This window comes from Littorina saxatilis, linkage group LG16, assembly GCF_037325665.1.
Source record: "Littorina saxatilis isolate snail1 linkage group LG16, US_GU_Lsax_2.0, whole genome shotgun sequence".
Lineage (NCBI taxonomy): Eukaryota > Metazoa > Mollusca > Gastropoda > Littorinimorpha > Littorinidae > Littorina > Littorina saxatilis.
This window is the reverse complement of record NC_090260.1, coordinates 20,881,307-20,899,902: the sequence shown is the minus strand read 5'-3', so window position 1 is coordinate 20,899,902 and position 18,596 is coordinate 20,881,307. Positions and strand designations below refer to the sequence as shown.

Genomic DNA, 18,596 nt, shown 5'->3' with positions numbered 1-18,596 from the left:
AGGATGCACATTTCAGAAGAAAACAAGTGTTAACCCTAGATTTTTCTGTACACGTTGAACCTTGGAGGGACATTCCGTCTCGCGTTAGCAATCGAGTACACTATCCCCCAACAACAAACTGTCGTCGGCCCGATGACGATTTGGGTCGGCAGAGCAACGATTATGATGATCGTGGTTGGCCAACCCAGATCTTTGACGATGCCGATGTTCGGCACATCGTGGACCGCCCGCCGATCATTTAGGAACCTACGCTAACAAGATGGCGCAAGCTTCAGTCAGATTAGCTTAGGCAACGAAGGTTCGATGACGTCATCCACGTAATTCTCATGAGTCGATGACCGCATCAGCGGGGGCATGACCTCATGTCCTTGCCACCTCATCACTTCGGACATTTTCTATTTTTGGTGGTGTGTGGTGCCTAAGTTTTTGTTTTTGGGTCAATCATATTTGTTATTGAAGATACGATTTAAAAAGAAAAAGGTACGATTCGCTCTTTGAGCACACGTAAAGAGGCTTCCCTGTTAGAAAATTGCGAAAAAGCGTTAAAAACTCTTCTGTGAAACAGACTTTAGCTGCTTGTTTGGCATCAGGGGCTGAAAAAGAACATATTACGTCATCATCGGCAGAAGATTGGCATAAGGTAGACACATATGATCGGGAGAGAGGCGGGCAAAACACATTAGTATAACATAATTACGTCATTCGTCAGCAGAAGATCGACACATCATCGATCATTGTCAGGCTTTTAGAACATATCACGTCAATCGTCGGCAGAAGATCGGCACATCAACGAGAGAGAGAGGCGCGGGCAAAAGCATAATACGTCATTCATCGGCAGAGAAGCGGCGGAACACCGATCATGGTCTGGCTTTTAGAACATATCACGTCATTCGTCGGCAGAGAGTCGGGGGAAGATCGGCATCGACACGACGCCAACTTTGGCCCACCCCAGATACGATGTGCAGATTGAGATTTTTGTTGTCGCTGAATTCATTCCGTAAAGCTTCAGTCACATACGCGATTCAATCGTCGAGGTTCAATCGCGCGATTCAATCTTGAGCCGATCGCACATCACATCGTAGGCCATTGACCCGTCACACGATGAACGATAGACGAACGATTGACTAACGATTGACGAACGATAACTCCACGCGAGCGGGGCGGAAGTGACGTGTCACAGTGAACACGGCAAACGCGCTTTGCGAGAGCAGACGCTAATGTTCGAACATCGCTCTACCTTTCTGAAGAATACCTTTCAGCATTACGCCTTTGCGAGAAATAAAGTTCCCAGACAGTTGCAATTAATGTTTCCCGACCGCTGTACATGCCTAAAACGTCTCCTTTATATCTGAGGAAGAAACTGTTCTTCCAAAAAGTTTTGAATCGACGAAGAGACGCTGTCTGCCACTGTCCGCCATTTTGTACGTCACGGCGTGAAGGCCGCAACGACGCGTTCTGATTGGCTCTGCCCCTGCGATTGACTGACGACTGGGTCGCAGGAATAGAACAAGTTCTAAAGCTCAAAGCTACGAGGGAATCGCATGAGACTGAGTCGCAGACTTGCCGTAGCTATTTTTCACGACTCAGTCGCCCGTGTGACAGGGTAAATCGCACGATTGAATCGTGCATGTGACGGCCCCATAAGTGACACCGACTATGTCAATCTGCTAAATTCATGATACAAAAACAGGGGGAGGGGGGGGTTCTATACAGGAAGAAGCAAGGCTTTTGATTTTGGTGTTTATGCAAGTACCAAAAGTAAAAGGCCTGGCCGGATCTGACAGGGAGTATCGTGGTTATGGGAGAAAGGCGCGTGACTCTTCAATCGCTGGTGTCACGTGATCACCATACATGCACACCTCCACCCCCTCTCTCGCCTCCGTAGCCTTTGTCCTGCATTTCCCGTTGAATAAAAAATTCGTGCTAAAGAACCGTGTGTCGCTTTATCAAACTTTTCTTCTTTCACATTCAAAGTGGCTCTGAAGTTTTCTGACGATTTGGACCTTAAAAAGTGCAAGGGACATTCGCTGTACTGTACTGTATTTCAGAAACACCTACAATGATTTGCTCAAAACTTCTCCGAAACTATGACAAATGTTTAAATGAGTTTTAACCAGCGAGTTGTTTGCATCGCCCAGCTTTCCTGTCAGGGGTCCGGAGTCGTCATTATTATTTATCTAGTTTTTATAGATACCCATTCGGCAAAACAGATTAAGACCGTCGGATTGAGGAAGTCAAACCTAAGGTTTATGCAAATTCCGTGCCATACAGGGCTAAAACGCTTCGCATAACAGAAATAAACAACAAGTCGCGTAAGGCGAAAATACAACATTTAGTCAAGTAGCTGTCGAACTCACAGAATGAAACTGAACGCAATGCCATTTTTCAGCAAGACCGTATACTCGTAGCATCGTCAGTCCACCGCTCATGGCAAAGGCAGTGAAATTGACAAGAAGAGCGGGGTAGTAGTTGCGCTAAGAAGGATAGCACGCTTTTCTGTACCTCTCTTTGTTTTAACTTTCTGAGCGTGTTTTTAATCCAAACATATCATATCTATATGTTTTTGGAATCAGGAACCGACAAAGAATAAGATGAAAGTGTTTTTAAATTGATTTCGACAATTTAATTTTGATAATAATTTTTATATATTTAATTTTCAGAGCTTGTTTTTAATCCAAATATAACATATTTATATGTTTTTGGAATCAGAAAATGATGGAAAATAAGATGAACGTAAATTTGGATCGTTTTATAAATTTTTATTTTTTTTTACAATTTTCAGATTTTTAATGACCAAAGTCATTAATTAATTTTTAAGCCACCAAGCTGAAATGCAATACCGAAGTCCGGGCTTCGTCGAAGATTACTTGACCAAAATTTCAACCAATTTGGTTGAAAAATGAGGGCGTGACAGTGCCGCCTCAACTTTCACGAAAAGCCGGATATGACGTCATCAAAGACATTTATCAAAAAAATGAAAAAAAATGTTCGGGGATTTCCTACCCAGGAACTCTCATGTCAAATTTCATAAAGATCGGTCTAGTAGTTTAGTCTGAATCGCTCTACACACACACACACACACACACACACACACAGACAGACACACACACGCACATACACCACGACCCTCGTCTCGATTCCCCCCTCTACGTTAAAACATTTAGTCAAAACTTGACTAAATGTAAAAATGAACGTTGGAGAATATTACGATCTGCTATGAGTACCAAACAGCATTTCGACGTACCGCGCGACGGTTTGGTGTCAAGATTTTGTTCGCTTCAGGAAGCGAAAAAAAGTTGCTGCCGCGCGTTATTTGCATCCTAAGTTGGCGTGGTCTAAGTCTTTCAAAGTATTCGAAGACCCCCCACAACCAGGTTTATAGCCTATTTTGACTGTTTTTTCGTCAGATACATGTATTCCCTGAGCAGCACATAGCCAAGCAAGAATTTCTTCAAAGGTTGTTAATGGCACTGGGTTCGTTCTGCTTTTTGAGCATTTTGTTGAAATAAAAGATGTTTTTTTCTTACGTTTCTCGTCTTTTCAATTTTCTAACCAACATAGGTAGCTTCAAATATAGTTTCTCTTAATTATGGCATGGTTGTGTGAGTTTTTAATCGATTTATAAGAGCCAGAAAGAACAAAAATCCGACTGCCGCGCCGCTTTTAATGGAAACACTCACGGCAAAATTCGCTAGCGGCATCGCGTGTTTGTCGCCGTCGTGCCGCCGCCGCATTGCTATATGGAAACATAGCTTAATAGTCTCTCTCTCTCTCTCTCTCTCTCTCTCTCTCTCTCTCTCTCTCTCTCTTTCTCTCTCTCTTTTTCTCTCTCTCTCTCTCACTCTCTCTCTCTCTCTCTCTCTCTCATTGTTTGTACTGTTTAACTACTGAGTATGTTTTATGGTTATGATTGATTGTTATGCAATTACACTTTATTATATCATGTTCTTATGTTGTTTTCGTTTCTGTTGCATGTGTCAACAGACACTGCCTTCTGCTGTATGTAAAGAAAGACATGTTATAGCGACCTCTGTCACGGCATCTCATGTGTATGCTTCCTGGCCTGTGCCCCCCCCTTACACTCCACCCTCCAACATTATTAATATCGGCTTTTGGCAAAAACCAAATTGGCGATTGTATCATCGCGCGTCGACTGCATATAATAATGGAAAGCTACTTCTAATTAATGAACTTAGTTTCCATCTATACACACTTTGTAATTCATCAGATTCCCCATCTGAAAAAAAGCTTGCTCCTTTCGCCTTACCACGCCTGTCGGATGCTCGGTGTAGTTTTTGTATGGTTCTCCTCCCGGATGACCGACATGCGGTTGCTAGCATACTGCAGCACGTCACGTCAAGACTGAAACGTCACAATAGACGATGTTTGAAAATAACTCCGGTTTGTATGGGCTATGAAAAAGTGAATAGTCTGGCTTTTATTGAGGCAAACTTGTCCACGTGGCATTATAGGCCAGTCACTAGTAAGTAGGTGTGTCTCCATACGTGGATAGGGATCATGTGGGAAACTCAGTCTCAATAAAAACAAGAGTTATCACTCTTTCACAACCCATACAAATCCGACAGAGTTCATTCTGAAAGGTGTATACTACGTTCAAAGAGTTGGTACTAAGATTTGATTTGACGAGAACATTCAAGTACATTCTGCTCTCTCTTACCACCTGACCTTGTGTAACAACTTTACATGTTGGCAGCAAACGTTAACATGTGTGTTTTTGTGTACATACTTGTTTTGAGACTCTGTATATCAAACAGCAAGTATACTGTTAGAAAGGTCCCTCATTGCCCTACCATATACAGCAAACAGAATAATTTTTAAAGGAAAGTATTCACAAAGTGGACAAAAGCCATAATTATACACCCCCAAAACGTGTGTTCATCAACACTAAGCTCCGCAAGTTAAAATGTACACACACACACACACACACACACACACACACACACACACACACACACACACACACACACACACACACACATACACACACACACATATGTGAAAAATCAATGATATAAACGATAAAGAAACAAAGAATAAATAAGGCGCCAAACTGTAACACGTATTGTATTTAACATGCAAGAGGGGGGGAATTGGAAGAATGGAGAAACTAGAGGGCCGTCTTATGGACAGAACAAAAAGTGCAGAGAAACTTTACTTACCCAAAGTGTCAGACAAAGCAGGCTGCAATGTTAACCACCACTTAGTTGTGTCTATTAATGTGCTAACTGAATCAGCAGCTGTTCTGTAATATAACCTCTTTTTAACTTAACGATTAAAGAACAGTGTATGCGCCACATGGCATACTGCGCGTGCAACATCTGGCCCAAACTGATTGATTGTGTATGTGGGTTGTCACAAGCAGATCATCACACAAGTGTCCAACCACCATTGCGTTTAGTCGACGCGAGGTGATTATGCCCTTTGACCTTTCTTGCAAACAGATAAGGGGTATCCCGGACTAAATATAAAATACGGGTTTGTGGGAAAGCTGTCCAAGAGCACTTGAGCACTATATGCGAATTTTTGTCCACGACTCAAAACCTTCGGAATTAATAAAATACAAGAATAAAAAGTTCAAAAAAGAAAAGAAAAAAGTTGAAATTTATTTTTTTAAATCTTGCCAATTACGGGATTCGAACCCGAGGCCCCAGATCAAAGGGCCAGTGTCCTACCATTGAGCCAACCCGGCACACAAGTCTCTGGGGTCAAAATAGAAAGTTGAATTGCAAACATACATTACACGTGAGTTCTCGAGCATGTGTTGACTCGTCGGTTTCCGAGTATCTCCGTTCGTATTTGTGTATACGTTCTGTCAATTTCACCATTACATGTAGTCGCCTTGTTACCCATAGGGCATTTCACAAAAGCCGATGTTACTAACAAAAATTAGAATGGATAATTCTGGGAAATCGTCCACTGGAAGTAAATAATAATTATGCAACTTTTTTTATTATTTCGGTTTGTTAAATCATTCAAAACCTTTGGAGTGAAGAAAAATGAATAAAATGCAAGAATAATCAGTTCAGATTTGCTTTTACAAAGTTTTATAAAAACAAAAACAAAAAACTTGCCAACAAAGAGAGTCGAACCCAAGACCATCAGGGGCGGATCCAGGGGGGGGTTTCCCTAGCCTAAGTTTTGACTAAATGTTTTAACATAGACGGGGGGAATCGAGACGAGGGCAGGGGCGGACGAGGGGGGGGGGTGCACAGGGTGCAGGTGCACCCCCCCCCCCTCCAGCAAAAAAAAATGTAAAAATAATTTGGAAAGCTTATTCTATGACCATTTCTAAGTTCAAATGGCACCAGATGGCACCATTTTGCTTCTTTGGGCCCAAACATTTTCCGGGGATGCATGCCCCCGGACCCCCCTAGCAAATTCGGGCTCTTCGCGCCCATCACATTCATTTTCGATTCAAAGTGCACCCCCCCTTACAAAGCAACTGATCCGCCCCTGGAGGGTGGTGGTGTATGTGTGTATGTATGTATGTATGTATGTATGTATGTATGTATGTATGTATGTATGTATGTATGTATGTATGTATGTATGTATGTATGTATGTATGTATGCATGTATGTATGCATGTATGTATGTATGTATGTATGTATGTATGTATGTATGTATGTATGTATGTGTGCGGGTGTGTGTGTAGAGCGATTCAGAGAAAACTACTGGACCAATCATCATGAAATTTTACATGAGAGTTCGTGGGTATAATATCCCCAGACACTTTTTTTTTCGATTAATGACCTTGATGACGTCATATCCGGCTTTTTGTTAAAGTTGAGGCAGCACTGTCACGCTCTCATTTTTTAACCAAATTGGTTTTAATTTTGGTGACGTAATCTTCGACGAAGCCCAGACTATAGTATTGCATTAATTTCAGCTTGGAGGGTTAAAAACTAGTTAATTGGTTTGCTCATTAAAGTTGTCATTAAAATTTTCACTAACAGATTTAAAAATAATTGCATCGTATTCCTCCATTTTTCCTGAATTCCAAAATATATACATATGTCATGTTTACTCTAAAAATTTGCTCAGAATGACATCAAATAGGTTAAGTAAGTACCTGGTTTCCACGCTACCCGGAGACGAGCGTGACCCGTCTCTATTTTGGGGTGTGGTTAGTCGAGACTATCTTAATTATAGTCTCGGCGATGACTGTTTATTGTGTTTATCTGTTACTTTTAATGCCGACAGCTTGACTAAATGTTTTTATATCGCTTCACGCTACTTGTTCTTGTTAGGATTGTGATAGAAGTGCAATGCATTGGTTACTATCTCTTACCAGCAAATCATGTGCGCGAGAGTGTGCGTGCGAGTGTGTGTGTGTGTGTGTGTGTGTGTGTGTGTGTGTGTGTGTGTGTGTGTGTGTGTGTGTGTGTGTGTGTGTGTGTGTGTGTGTGTGTGTGCAGTATGGATGTGGCGGACTTGCCTGTCTGCAGTACTTTGGGTGTTCTCACTTCGTATGTTTTATTGTTCTTATTTTTGTTTTTAAGGTTGTTGTCATATGTTGTTTGGTTGTTTTAGGAGCAGATGAACCACACTTTTCCATCCATTGTATTAATTGTATGGACAATAAATGGTCTTATGTCTTATGATTTGTTTGTTTGTTTGCTTAACGCCCAGTCCACCACGAAGGGTGATATCAGGGCGGTGCTGCTTTTGACATTTAACGCGCGCCATACACAAGACAGAAGTCGCAGCACAGGCTTCATGTCTCACCCAGTCACATTATTCTGATACCGGACCAACCAGTCCTAGCACTAACCCCATAATGCCAGACGCCAGGCGGAGCAGCCACTAGATTCCCAATTTTAGATTCTTATGTATGACCCGGCCGGGGTTCGAACCCACGACCTCCCGCTCACTGGGCGGACGCCTTACCACCGCGTTGCGGTATGTCTTATTAGAAAGTAGCTGGATAAGTTGTTGGCTCAGGTTACACCAGATCGGTCAATTGTCCGTGTTTTGATCCAAATTTGTCTTTTTATATTTAGTCAAGTTTTGACTAAATATTTTAACATCGAGGGGGAATCGAAACGAGGGTCGTGGTGTATGTGTGTCTGTGCGTGTGTGTGTGTGTGTGTGTGTGTGTGTGTGTGTGTGTAGAGCGATTCAGACTAAACTACTGGACCGATCTTTATGAAATTTGACATGAGAGTTCCTGGGCATGAAATCCCCGAACGTTTTTTTCATTTTTTTGATAAATGTCTTTGATGACGTCATATCCGGCTTTTCGTGAAAGTTGAGGCGGCACTGTCACGCCCTCATTTTTCAACCAAATTGGTTGAAATTTTGGTCAAGTACTCTTCGACGAAGCCCGGACTTCGGTATTGCATTTCAGCTTGGTGGCTTAAAAATTAATTAATGACTTTGGTCATTAAAAATCTGAAAATTGTAAAAAAAAATAAAAATTTATAAAACGATCCAAATTTACGTTTATCTTATTCTCCATCATTTGCTGATTCCAAAAACATATAAATATGTTATATTCGGATTAAAAACAAGCTCTGAAAATTAAATATATAAAAATTATTATCAAATTGTTTTTTTCGAAATCAATTTAAAAACACTTTCATCTTATTCCTTGTCGGTTCCTGATTCCAAAAATATATAGATATGATATGTTTGGATTAAAAACACGCTCAGAAAGTTAAAACGAAGAGAGGTACAGAAAAGCGTGCTATCCTTCTCAGCGCAACGAATACCCCGCTCTTCTTGTCAATTCCACGTGCACTGCCTTTGCCACGGGCGGTGGACTGACGATGCTACGAGTATACGGTCTTGCTGAAAAATGACATTGCGTTCAGTTTCATTCTGTGAGTTCGACAGCTACTTGACTAAATATTGTATTTTCGCCTTACGCGACTTGTTTATATTTAGTCAAGTTTTGACTAAATATTTTAACATCGAGGGGGAATCGAAACGAGGGTCGTGGTGTATGTGCGTGTGTGTGTCTGTGTGTGTGTGTGTGTGTGTAGAGCGATTCAGACTAAACTACTGGACCGATCTTTATGAAATTTGACATGAGAGTTCCTGGGTATGAAATCCCCATACGTTTTTTTCATTTTTTTGATAAATGTCTTTGATGACGTCATATCCGGCTTTTCGTGAAAGTTGAGGCGGCACTGTCACGCCCTCATTTTTCAACCAAATTGGTTCAAATTTTGGTCAAGTAATCTTCGACGAAGCCCGGGGTTCGGTATTGCATTTCAACTTGGTGGCTTAAAAATTAATTAATGACTTTGGTCATTAAAAATCTGAAAATTGTAAAAAAAAATAAAAATTTATAAAACGATCCAAATTTACGTTTATCTTATTCTCCATCATTTGCTGATTCCAAAAACATATAAATATGTTATATTCGGATTAAAAACAAGCTCTGAAAATTAAATATATAAAAATTATTATCAAAATTAAATTGTCGAAATCAATATAGAAACACTTTCATCTTATTCCTTGTCGGTTCCTGATTCCAAAAACATATAGATATGATATGTTTGGATTAAAAACACGCTCAGAAATTTAAAACAAAGAGAGGTACAGAAAAGCGTGCTATCCTTCTTAGCGCAACTACTACCCCGCTCTTCTTGTCAATTTCACTGCCTTTGCCATGAGCGGTAGACTGACGATGCTACGAGTACAGTATTACGGTCTTGCTGAAAAATCGCATTGCGTTCAGTTTCATTCTGTGAGTTCGACAGCTACTTGACTAAATATTGTATTTTCGCCTTACGCGACTTGTTTATATTTAGTCAAGTTTTGACTAAATATTTTAACATCGAGGGGGAATCGAAACGAGGGTCGTGGTGTATGTGCGTGTGTGTGTGCGTGCGTGCGTGTGTGCGTGTGTGTGTGTAGAGCGATTCAGACTAAACTACTGGACCGATCTTTATGAAATTTGACATGAGAGTTCCTGGGTATGAAATCCCCATACGTTTTTTTCATTTTTTTGATAAATGTCTTTGATGACGTCATATCCGGCTTTTCGTGAAAGTTGAGGCGGCACTGTCACGCCCTCATTTTTCAACCAAATTGGTTGAAATTTTGTTCAAATAATCTTCGACAAAGCCCGGGGTTCGGTATTGCATTTCAGCTTAGTGGCTTAAAAATTAATTAATGACTTTGGTCATTAAAAATCTGAAAATTGTAAAAAAAAAATAAAAATTTATAAAACGATCCAAATTTACGTTTATCTTATTCTCCATCATTTGCTGATTCCAAAAACATATAAATATGTTATATTCGGATTAAAAACAAGCTCTGAAAATTAAATATATAAAAATTATTATCAAAATTAAATTGTCCAAATCAATTTAAAAACACTTTCATCTTATTTCTTGTCGGTTCCTGATTCCAAAAACATATAGATATGATATGTTTGGATTAAAAACACGCTCAGAAAGTTAAAACGAAGAGAGGTACAGAAAAGCGTGCTATGCAGACATTTATCCAAAAAATGAAAAAAACGTTCGGGGATTTCATACCCAGGAACTCTCATGTCAAATTTCATAAAGATCGGTCCAGTAGTTTAGTCTGAATCGCTCTACACACACACACACACACACGCACAGACAGACAGACAGACAGACAGACACACATACACCATACCCTCGTTTCGATTCCCCCTCGATGTTAAAATATTTAGTCAAAACTTGACTAAATATAAAAATGAAAAAAACGTTCGGGGATTTCATACCCAGGAACTCTCATGTCAAATTTCATAAAGATCGGTCCAGTAGTTTAGTCTGAATCGCTCTACACACACACACAGACACACGCACACACGCACATACACCACGACCCTCGTCTCGATTCCCCCTCTACGTTAAAATATTTAGTCAAAACTTGACTAAATATAAAAATGACCCTATGCTCCCTTTCACTTCGTATAAATTTGGAAAGCAATCTCAAATAGCGTTAATTTCAAGGGTGACCGACTTTATGTTGTAGCCTGGGTCCGAAATGCATTGACCAATCGCCGAAAGGCGCTGGCGTCATTGCCTGAAGGATTTCCCAACCCAGAATGCCGTTTTGTTGTTGCGATTTGAAGGATTTAGTTCGGAACGACGACGCTCTATGGGCGGTTCATTATATAAAGGGAAGCAAGCGGTTAAAAACGGGCGTCAACAGAGCCAATGAAGGGGGATATTAACTTGTAGATAATATACTTGTGGTGTTGTATACCTAGGCCGGGCATATTGAAAGAAATCAATACAGGTAATAACAGGTAATACTATATGATGCTATCACGTCATAAACACTCCCGGTTGCCCGACATGACATACATGAAACGCAAATGATGACTAATGAAGGTGAAAGAAAAAAAGTTTGATAAAGCGACACAAGATTCGAAAGCACTAATATTTGTATTTAACGGGAAATGCAGGACAAAGACTACGGAGCCGAGAGAGGGGGTGGAGGTGTATGAATGACGATCTCGTGACACCAGCGATAGTCACGCGCCTTTCCCCCATAACCACGACACTCCCTGTCACTCTGAAGCTGTGGTAAGTAACTGATTTAAAGGAAAAAGGAAATCGTAATGTGCAGTTGTGCTAGTAAACAAGAAAGGGCTTTTGCATGGGCGTTTTCTTTTTCTGTTCAATATGTCAGTTGTCATCGCCTCATCACAATACATTGTTACTAAACTTGGCCAACAAATTATTGCAAAAGATTTCAAACCCAAATTAAAGCATTATTTCCCGTGTCATTTCATTAAAACTTTATATGCTAGTTAAGGCCGTTCACTTAACCTTCAGGATCACCTTTTGCATTGAATATTTCTTTTACAGGGATCACGTGACCGCCGCTCAAGTAAGGGTACCCTCAAAATCGACCTGACAAAAACGGAAGGGCCGAATGAAAAATCGACAACAATCACAATAGGCAAAACTTTGCAACCTTGACATACGAGAAAAAATTCAAACCAATTATCTACCCTGAAAAGATTGTTTTGTGTTGCTACCTTGCGTACTTTGTGCGCTATGCTTTTCCTACTGATGCAGGTGTCGATCGCAAGAGCGGTCAAAAACAGGACGTTGTGCGGCCCTTTTTATGGGTAACTAGTCAAAAAGCGCTACAATTTAGCAATGACTTAAGCCCCATTCACACTTCCGCAAGCAAGACTGCGGATAGCTGCGGACGGCGATCCGCGGACCTCCGCAGGAAAAATACTGCGGACCTGAAGATAAACAACGGTGCACGTGTGAAACGCGGACAGCTACGTTTTGATTGCGTGCTGTCGCCGTGTTGACCGCGGATTCGCTGCGGATTGATGCCGGATAACACCGCGGATCCACAGCGGATGTTGGCGGATGGCGGCGGTCTGTGAACGGATGGCTGCGTTCAGTTGGCGTACAGACGCCGTGTCAAGTGCGGACATTGCGGATCGCAGCGGAGAATCGCAGTTTTACGCCGACTTTGCGCGGGTAAAACGCGGTTTTGGCGGTTTGACGCCGTGAAATTTGGCGTCCGCGGGCCCAGAAATCGCTGCGGGACGTCACGGATGGGCAAGTTTGGGAAATTTTAAGGGCCAGAATCCTGGGGATTTTGTCCACTGTTACCTACGATTATACATCTGCTGAATATAAGGGGGGAATTTTCTTTTTGTGAGGTGTTTATATTGGACCTGCTGAATATCTGCTGTTATCTACTGGTATCTACTGCTGTCTACTGTAGTATATCACAGAGCAGAGTTCTGAATATGCACATTGATGCTGGTTTGCAAACAAGAATACTGATGCCGTAGAGCAAGTACAATCTGATGCAGTTCAAAGAATAAGGAGTAAAGACAGCGGAAGAAGATAAGAAGAATGTGGATCAGACCATGGTTGAATCGCAGACCTCTCTATGGCTATTATGAGCTACTGGTAAGGGAACTGCATGAAGACGTTCGTTAATATTAGTCGGATGTATCCAGTTGCATTTCATTAACACTTGGCAAGAATTGAGGGCAGGATTACCAAGCAGCAGACCCACTGGAGGAAGCCCTTGGCTCCAGGACTGAAGTTGGCTATTACTCTGCGCAACCTGGCAACTGGTGACTTTGAAGTATGGCTTTAAGGTTGCCCACAACACTATCTGCCTCCTGGTGATATGTCTGTCAAGACATCATTGCAGAGTTTGCAATTGAAGTCCTGGCTTGTTCCACCACTCCAGAGGGCTGGAAAGAAGTTGCAACCGGATTCTACAAGAATTGAAACTTTCCTCATTGTCTGGGTGCTATAGATGGTAAGCATGTCGCACTGGTGTGCCTTGGGAAGTCTGGCAGCTTCTACTACAACTACAGGGACTTCTTCTCTATTGTGCTGATGGCCCTGGTAGATGCAGACTACACGTTCTTGTTGTGGACATAGGACATACTGGTTCCGGATCAGATGCTGGAGTGTTTGTCTCAACTCCCCTGAAGGAAGCCCTAACAGATGGCATTATTAACCTCCCAGAACCTGAACCCCTGCCCAATGATGACAAAGCCTTTTGCCTTTACATGGTTGGAGATGCTGCATTTGCACTGAAAACCTGGATGATGAAGCCTTTATCTCTCAGACAGATGGCACATGAACGGAGAGTCTTCAATTACAGACTGACAAGAGCAAGTAGCCTAATGGTTGAAAATGCTTTTGGACTACTTGCTGGCCGCTTCAGATGCCTCATGACAACCATGACACAAAGTGCAGAGAGTCAGCATTATCACCTATGCCTGCTGTGTCCTGCACAATTTTTTGAGGATCAGGAACCCTACCCTGGACGTTACTTTAGTGGACCATGATCAGCCAGCCAGCCATGAGTTCATCCCAAGATCGTGGAGAAAAAATGCACATTGTTTAAATGGCTGGAAGACCACAGAGCACCGCCTTAATACGCAAGGGAACGTCGGTGGAACGTCGTTATCCGCGGCATTGCGCAAGTAGTCCGCGAAGACCGCTGTCAACACGTGTTCAGACCGCCAGTCAACCGCGGATGCACACGTGCTATTTTCCGTGACGAGTCCGCTGAGTGAACGTGCCACAAACGCAGACAACCGCAACTAACACGCAGCTAACCGCAACACAAACGCCAACTAAACACACCTTGTGGATGGCTGCGGACGGCTGCTGACACATCACGTTGCTAACACGTGCTCTGCGGAGGCAACGCGGGCTCTGCGGACTGACTGCATTCTCTAAAACGCACAATTTTCACCGCCAGTGTCCGCAGCCAAAAATTATACCAGTTTGATTTTTTTTTGCGATGACAGCTGTTATCGCTGCGTGCCTATTAAAACATGCTTCGGTCACGCTTGGCTGGGCATCGCTGTGGCACAAGAATCATCGCTTAAATATCAAGCGTGTTTACAGGCCTAGCATATTTGTGTCAACTGGTGCTTATACGCACATAACACTTTTGCAGTGTGTGTATCAATCATTTCTCTAAAGACATGCAAAGTTGCAAAGTTTTGCCTATTGTGATTTTTGTCGATTTTTCATTCGGCCCAAGGTCCGTTTTTGTCAGGTCGATTTTGAGGGTACCCTTACTTGAGCGGCGGTCACGTGATCCCTGTAAAAGAAATATTTAATCCAAAAGGTGATCCTGAAGGTTAAGTGAACGGCCTTAACTGGCATATAACGTTTTAATGAAATGATACGTGAATTAATGCTTTAATTTGGATTTGAAATCTGTTGCAATAATTTGTTGGCCAAGTATACATGCAATATCTTTGTTTTTGTGGAAAAACGGATTACTTACTTATTGTTTTGAATGTGTCGAATGATATGAAGATACTACATGGCAGACCTTGAAGGGTGGCACATAAAACTTTACATATTTTCATTTCACTCGCTTTTTTTTCGTTCAAACTTATTTAGTTTTCAAGCAAATTATAGAAAATCTCCAGATAATGACGAGTTTATAAATTTTGATGACACAAATCAATGTAATATAAGTGAGGAATCAAAAATGACAGGCGCCAACTTTGTGAACTGATCGGCGGAGTTCTCTGGTTTAAAAAAAACTCTCAGTAGATTTGTTTGCAAGGATTTAAATGGCGTACTAAGTGCATTCCACAAATTTAGTCGCGAAATAATCGTTGCCCATTTTGGTTGACTAATTCGCGACTCGTGTGTGTGTTTTCGTGTGTGTGTGTGTGTGTGTGTGTGTGTGTGTGTGTGTGTGTGTGTGTGTTTGGTGTGTGTGTGTGTGTGTTTGTTTGCGCGTGTGTGTGTGTGTGTGTGTGTGTGTGTGTATGTGTGTGTGTGTGTCTCAAGGACAAATTGTATCACATGAAAAGGCCAAGCATGAAGTTTTAATCCTTGTAAAATAAAGTTCAGGTCAGTTCAGTTCGCTTAATCCAAGAGTTCCTCCCGGCGAGAATTGCCAAAGAAACGCTACTTCTTCGCCACACTAGCGTCTAAGAAACGGGGGACACGCTCAACAAGAGCTGTACGAAACATTGCAAGGAGAAAGGGCCAGCGACTGTGCTCCTTTGCCTGTCACAGACTGAACAATTTACATCGTCAATAGCTACATTTCTTAAAAGGAGATGTACAGCTGCAAGAACAACATTGTACTCAAGCAATCTATTTGCAGTGTAGCCAGTTCTTTCACACACTTCTTCATAGGTAGCAAAACGTCCATTCTCACACACACCGCTCACATACATTATACCACTTTTAATCCAATCCGCAAAAAAGAGTGGGTTACCTTGACAAATTATATCTTTGTTGTTCCACAACAAACCCGATACAGAATTACCATTATCGACTTGATTATTATCAAGCCATGCCTTCAACACAGCGGACTAAAATTCCGATTTAATACTGTCCAATCCTTCAAATGGTTTGCTATTAATGTTCGCAAAAAAAACATTCAAAGCGACTCCCAAAACGTAAAAACAGTGCTTTTGGGAGCCATGACCATTTCTGGTCGTCATTAGACAGGGTTAGGTTCACAACCCAGCTTAACAAAAAGGAACACTGCATCTGTCGCAAATCAATCATATTCAATCCACCTTGCTTAACTTCGTTAGATAAAACAGTTCTTTTCACCTTTTCAAATGCCTTCCTGTTGCAGTCTTTTTTGCGCCACACGAAGCGAAACATTAACCTATTAATTTCAGTTAGAACGTCGTCTGGTACAATCTGCGCCTGCATTATATAGACAAAATGTGGCAGAATAAACGTTTTAAATACACAGACTTTGCCAATAATGCTCAAATTCCTGTTCTCCCACAGGCAGATGATCCTTTTCGCAACATTCACTCTCTCTTCCCAATTCTCTCTCACTTTTGACGCACGCATGTCATTACAGAAATATACACCCAGAGTTTTCAATTGTCTGTACATGCAAAACCGCAACAGTCATTCCTACAGTTTTTCCGTGACCCAAACCACATTAGTTTCGATTTTTGGTGATTTATGTTCAAACCTGATATTTCCGAAAATGTATCAATCAAAGCCTGGGCTTGGAACATGTCATGTTCATCTTTGCAAAAACAATGTAACATCATCAGCGTACAGCAATACTTTCAAAACTTTATCCATATCTCCGTTGTTCCATAATGACATTCCCTTTATATTTTTGGTCTCTCGAATTTCGATTGCTAACAGTTCAACTGCTAAAACCAAGGCTAGTGCAGAAAAAGGACAACCTTGCCTTATTCCGGAATCAATATTAAAATATTCAGATAACCAACCACAATAATTTACACAACTTCTTGCGTTTTTCATCAAAACATCAACCCATTTCACAAAATCAGTTCCAAAACCAAATTTGTCAAACATCTTCAACATAAACTCTTTGGAAATGCAATCAAATGCATGAAAAAATTCAATTGACACCATCAATCCAGGCGTATTATGTAAATCTGCATGTTCCAAAACACCGGCACGGTTGGCCTAGTGGTAAGGCGTCCACCCCGTGATCGGGAGGTCGTGGGTTCGAACCCCGGCCGGGTCATACCTAAGACTTTAAAATTGGCAATCTAGTGGCTGCTCCGCCTGGCGTCTGGCATTATGGGGTTAGTTAGTGCTAGGACTGGTTGGTCCGGTGTCAGAATAATGTGACCGGGTGAGACATGAAGCCTGTGCTGCGACTTCTGTCTTGTGTGTGGCGCACGTTAAATGTCAAAGCAGCACCGCCCTGATATGGCCCTTCGTGGTCGGCTGGGCGTTAAGCAAACAAACAAACAAACAAATAATGTTCTAAAACATCACCAACTAATCGCAATAAGGTTGAGACACGTCTACCTCTTTTATACCCAACTTGATCCTCATTCACAACACTCCCTACAACACCAGAGAGCCGAAGAGCTAAACATTTCGCTAATGACTTATAATCTGTATTAGTCAGTGAAATAGGTCTCCAATTCTTTAAATCATTTCTTGATAAATCCTTCTCTTTATGAATCAATGTAATTGCCGCTTTACACTGTGAATTAGATAGAGTTCCATTCTTAAAAGCAGAGTTAAAAGAAGCAAGTATATAACAAGTATATGTCATCTTATTTCTCATCATTTTCTTATTAAAAACACCAAATAGATATGTTATATTTGTATTAAAAACAAGCTCTGAAAATTTAAGATATAACAACTAAGATTTAAAATGAATTTCTAAAATAAATTTAAAAACAATTTCATCTTATTCTTAGTCGGTTCCTGATTCCAAAATCATAAATATACTAGAGGAATACCCGGCTTCGCCGGTTTTTGGCTCACGTAAGTGTAGCCTATGCGATGATAAACTTTGTCTGTCTGTGCGTGCGTGCGTGCGTGCGTGTGTGTGTGTGTGTGTGTGTGTGTGATAGAAACTTTAACATTTCCGAGTCTATGGATAAAGCTCGCATAAGAAGATTACGTCAGTCTCGGTCAAAAGTGTTTGACGTGTGTGATAGAAACTATTTGAAGACGTCACATTATGACGTAAGAGGGTTAGACGTCACGCAAAGGAATTACTGAAAGTCTCGGTCATTGTTATTGTGAGCGGGCCGAGACTACTTGGCAGATCCAGGGTCTCGCTTTCTTGCACAGTTTCACCGGGAACGTCCCACTAGTCCGAGGGTTCACTAGTCCGAGGGTTCACTAGTCCGAGGGTTCACTAGTCCGAGGGTTCACTAGTCCGAGGGTTTACAATAGACGCTTGATTTTTCCAGTTCGTCCCACTAGTCCGAGGGTTCACTAGTCCAAGGGTTCACTAGTCCGAGGGTTCACTATAGACGCTTGATTTTTCAGTTATCATACCGCCCCTTAAAAGGCGGTATATAGGTTTCACTGTGTCTGTCTGTCTCTGTGTGTGTGTGTGTCTGTGTGTGTGTGTGTGTTTGTGTGTGTGTGTGTGTGTGTGTGTGTGTCTGTCTGTCTGTCTGTCTGTCTGTCCGCAAATAGATATCCGATGTTTGAGAACCGATTTCAATGAAATTATGTGTGAGGCTGTATTACAACCCAGGCTCGATCCTCTCCATAATTCAGGTTGGTGGGATAACTAATTGACCCTCACGGGCAAAAGGAAACCCGAGGTGCTATATAACATGACTAAAAACTGTAGGCAGTTCGATCATGTAATTGTCCAGTCGGGGCGGTATCCTGATAAATTTAATA

At 41.6% G+C, this 18,596-nt stretch overlaps 1 long non-coding RNA gene across 1 annotated transcript in view; it reads right to left on the bottom strand.

Moving 5' to 3' along the window:
• LOC138951536 (uncharacterized) overlaps positions 1-5,286 on the bottom strand; it is a 5,857-nt gene extending 571 nt beyond the window's left edge. Inside the window, exons 1-2 of the long non-coding RNA XR_011451154.1 lie at positions 5,181-5,286; positions 4,268-4,362 (exon numbers count right to left, since the gene is read on the bottom strand). This is a non-coding gene — a long non-coding RNA (uncharacterized lncRNA). The remainder of the gene's footprint in view (positions 1-4,267; positions 4,363-5,180) is intronic.
• Between the last annotated feature and the right edge of the window lie 13,310 nt (positions 5,287-18,596).